The sequence below is a fragment of the Tamandua tetradactyla genome, chromosome 12, assembly GCF_023851605.1.
Source record: "Tamandua tetradactyla isolate mTamTet1 chromosome 12, mTamTet1.pri, whole genome shotgun sequence".
In the NCBI taxonomy this organism is placed as follows: domain Eukaryota; kingdom Metazoa; phylum Chordata; class Mammalia; order Pilosa; family Myrmecophagidae; genus Tamandua; species Tamandua tetradactyla.
This window is the reverse complement of record NC_135338.1, coordinates 70090604-70094832: the sequence shown is the minus strand read 5'-3', so window position 1 is coordinate 70094832 and position 4229 is coordinate 70090604. Positions and strand designations below refer to the sequence as shown.

The following is a 4229-nucleotide window of genomic DNA, read 5'->3' as shown; positions in this document are numbered from 1 at the left end:
GTAGGCGGCCCAGGCCCCCTTCATAGGCGACTCAGGCACTACGGGGCTGGGAGGGGAGCTAAGGGGGGCGGGGAGAGGGAGCCCAATGCTCATTTGTCTTTAAGTCTATTTATTATCCTAGGATCCCGGAACAAGGAAGGACTGGTTGAGGCCCTGAGAATACATTTATAGGGGGCTGGAATCTTGCAGAACGAGTGCTTGAGAGTAAAAAGCGAATGTAAAACATTAATATTAGGGCAGAGCTATTAAGGAATATCATTAAAGTTGATAATGTATGCAGGGGTCCGCATTTCCATTTTCAACCTTGTCTATTTAAATCAGTATTGTTGGAGCTTTTCTTCAGTTTTTTAGAAGACATTTTCCAATTCCCCAGTTTTTAGCCAATAACCAGTGATGAGAACACTGTTATCAATGAAACAGCTGTCAACTTTTGCCTTCATTCAGCCAACCTCTGAGAGTAGATATGTTTCCCCATTCAAAATAGTGGATCTGTTCTCTTAGGCTCCTTCTTTCGTTTTCCTAGAAAATAAGACCAATGGGTGTAACCTGCTCAAGCAGGCACTGTGCCTGCAGCTGAATCACAGGACTTTATTCTGCTTTCCTGTTAGCTCAGATAAGCTGGGGAGAAGAAAGTGGCAGCTTAAATTTTTTTAGATAAATTTTTTTCTATTTATTTCTTTTGTAAGCCTTTTCTCATTCCTTTGGTTGTCAACAGAAAGTAAATGCTTAGTTATTAAACTGTGAAAGGACATGTAGTTGTTGAGAGAAAAAAATATCAAGCCCTACCAGGGAGTCAGTTTCCTCCCTATCCAGAGAAAGGGGGATGGCATAAATGGCCCTATGTGACCCCTGAGCTGAGGATGAACTACAGTGCTGGGCAACACTAGTGTGCAAGTGATCTGGAAAATGCAATGCTGGAATATGTGCAATATAAGTTTAAAGTTCTAAATATAGATATGTTCCCGGGATTATATGCACCTGTATTAAACTGGAAATCCAGTGGCAAACTGTTGTCCTTCAGTACAGATTTTGATCACCCGTTATGAAAATGCTGCCGTAACACTCTTAACAGAGACTTAGCATATCTTTGCTCACATTAGATGCATAGTGAAATACTGCTGCAATGAGTTTAAGGAGATCAAAGTCATTTTTCTGCTGAGAAGCAGTATAATATTGAAGAGTTTGGGTTCCATATTTTAGTACCAGTTTCACTCACTAGTTCTATGACCATGTCCTGCAATTTAATATATAAGAGTCCAGTTCCTTAACAGAAAGTTGAGAGGGCAGGCACGGTTGGCTCAGCAGGCAGAGTTCTGGCCTGCCATGCCGGAGACTTGGATTCGATTACTGGTACCTGCTCATGCAAAAAAAATTAAAAAGTTGAGAACAAATCCTGCTTCATAGGTTGATGTTTGATATGATGTACGTGAATGAGTCTAACACAGTGCTCAATAGGTATTCTCTTTCTGTAGGACTAGTCCTGGAGGGTAGTCCTTGTGATCAGTGTCAGAACATCATTCTGGATCCAAGTAACTCAGCTTGCCCTTGTTCTCTAGGTCCTTTTCCTGAATCTTGATTTCTTTGGTTCAAGAACAAACCCCAATTCAAAGAGTACAGACCAGCCTAGGGGGCCAGGCCCTACCTCCTAAAGCCAGCCCTTCCCCTATGCTCACCAAACTGGTTAGGATGGGAGGAGGGGATGCTAGGCTCAGTGGATTGGTGTATGAGAGTGACGGTATAGATTGCTGTTATCTGTTTGGATTATCTGACACAGAACCACAGAATCTAGGAGTCTAGTGGTTTAACTCTCTAAAGTGATTTGGAGTCTAGGGGGTTTGGGGGTGGTAAAAAATGTCAGTAAATGACAATGTGACCTAATCCTGGAGACCAAATACAAGCTTTGGTCCTGATGAAGAGGGTGAGATTACAGGTTTTCTCCCATCCATCATGTAACCTCTTGGCCTCAGCCTAAAACAATACTGTGTTATTTCTCAGGCTAATACAGATATCCAGGGCAGCCCACAGGCCTTGAATGTCAGATTTAAAGCATAAATATCACTCTTGACCTCATCTACCTTTTCCAGAGCTGGACCAGGGCCAGATGGACTTTTATATTTATTCTATGACCTCCTTCAGACTTAAACAATCTCTTCAGGTCCAGCAGGGTGGCACAAAATCTTAATTCTATAGTTTGCCCAGACAAATCGTGGAAGAAAGAGAAAGTTGGCCCTTTGGAGTTAGGGATAAAGAGAGAACAGGTTGCCTGTGTAGGAGAGGGAAAGTTTCATGAAGGACAGATTATTTGAGCTAGACTGGTTAGGAAACTAAAAGTTGGGGTAGTGCAAATATTGACTGTTTTCTGAATTGTGAGTACGTATCTGGATTTCTCCCAGGTTGTTCAGGAAATGCTCAACAGCACTTAGAAGCAGGAGGGGAAAAGCTTGTGGAGTCCCTGGTCATTCTAAAAGAAGTTCTCTGCCTCAGTAAAGGTGACCTGGTCAGCTGACATGATGTCCAGAAATCGTTCTCCAGCCCTGAACTACTCCTGAGATCACTGGACAAAGTCTCCTTAGGGTGGTCTAATCCTAGCCACCAAGCCATTCTCTTGGAGGACCTGTATTCTCTCCTTTTTCCTTACAAGTGTAGCCAGATCTCAGACTTCCTTAGATGTAAGCAGAACGGTGAGCAGACCCTCCCTCCAAAAAGTATCTTCCCTTTTGCACATTTTAGCGCTTTCAATCCCAAGCACAGACTGATCCTGACACAAGGGTGTGGGGAAGAGATAGAGCCTGAATCAAGATTTGGAAGACCAAGAAAAGCACCACTGAACAATGACAAAGTGCCCCTCTCCTCAGGGACCATAGTCTGCCTTTTCCTTGGTACTATACTTCCAGCCTCCACCTCTGTATCCATCCTTGCTCCATTAGGCTGCCAACTAATCTGATTCACTTATCCTGGAAAGGACAGCTAGGACTAAAGAGACTTTGGTCTCTCCCAGATAAAATTTTGGTAAATAATGCTTTAAGGATAGCATCTCTGGCCCTATTGCAGGGTGGTGGTTCTGAGATATTTTGGGTTTGTACTGGGCTCCAAAGGGGCTGATGCCCCTTCAGGTGAACTAAAGCCTACCCTATACTCACTGAAGCTGACACATCCCCCAGCCACCCATCTCAGAATTCATCCTGAGAGAAGCTAAGCAACCCAGTGATGACTCAGCAGCAGACTTTTCCCTTTCTCTCCACACCAGCCAGAATGAAAGGTAGAAATCAAGCTGAAGGCTCCTCCCTAGTGGATGACATCCTTACCACAAACTGAGTCATGGCCACACCCTGCCTGCATGGAAAATTACTAGGAGAGGAGGGAAGGGAAAGGTTGAACTATAGGGCTTTTTGAGTTCTCAGTCCATAAATCACAGCCATCTGTCCTCCACCTGGTGCTAATTGAGGAAAATAGTTCTTTTCCTGACCCTAGCCCTAACCCAAGCATGTTCAAGACTAAATGCAGTAAGGTTGAGTCTAGAACTGTGTGAGAGGTGCAGCTAGAATGTGCACTGTCAACCTGCTCTCTCCCTGGGTGGTAGGCCTGGCAGGGGGAAAGAACAACTCTCCCTCAATCCCCTCTCTAGGCTTTGGGAGGAGTCCTCTCCAGAAACTCAGGGTTCTATACTGCATGCTTCCTGCAATGAAAGCATTCTGGTTATGAGTGTGGTGAACTTTTAATTAGATTGTTTTGTATATGTGTTGAATGTTATCAGTTATTATCTATGGCTTTCAGATCTGATTTAAAAAGACCTACTGCTTTTCTGTGGAACACTGTGAAATCACATGTTTAATTTCATAGAATTTTACTGGCATAAAAAGATCACACTCACGCACATGGCATTAAAAAAAAAGTGATACTAGCTCAGCTATTTTAATTTTCCCAGTAAAACACACTCTTTGTTCATTCCTTCTCTTTCCATCATTTGCTAATACTGACTAAATCAGATGCCACTGATAAAGAAAAATTTTAAGAAACACAAGTAGAAAATTATTAATTTCTGTAAACTTAACAAAACTTATACAGTTTTATAGTCAAGCACTTAAATCAGGTGCTGGAACATAATTGGGAGCAGCGTGATAAAAGTTTAAGAAATTCTAGGGCAAGTAAAAGAGTAATTAAGAGCTTAGGTTCTAGAGTGGGGCAAATCTGGTTAAAATCCCAGCATTCTCACTATAGCTATAAAACCT

General features: G+C 42.6%; 1 long non-coding RNA gene across 2 annotated transcripts in view; it reads left to right on the top strand.

Moving 5' to 3' along the window:
• LOC143652341 (uncharacterized) overlaps positions 1 to 4229 on the top strand; it is a 28050-nt gene that overhangs the window by 1638 nt on the left and 22183 nt on the right. Inside the window, exon 2 of one of the 2 annotated variants that reach the window (XR_013160574.1) lies at positions 2394 to 3603. The exons of the other annotated variant lie outside the window; for it this stretch is intronic. This is a non-coding gene — a long non-coding RNA (uncharacterized LOC143652341). Of the gene's footprint in view, positions 1 to 2393; positions 3604 to 4229 lie in introns of those variants that run through there. 2 annotated transcript variants of the gene reach the window in all.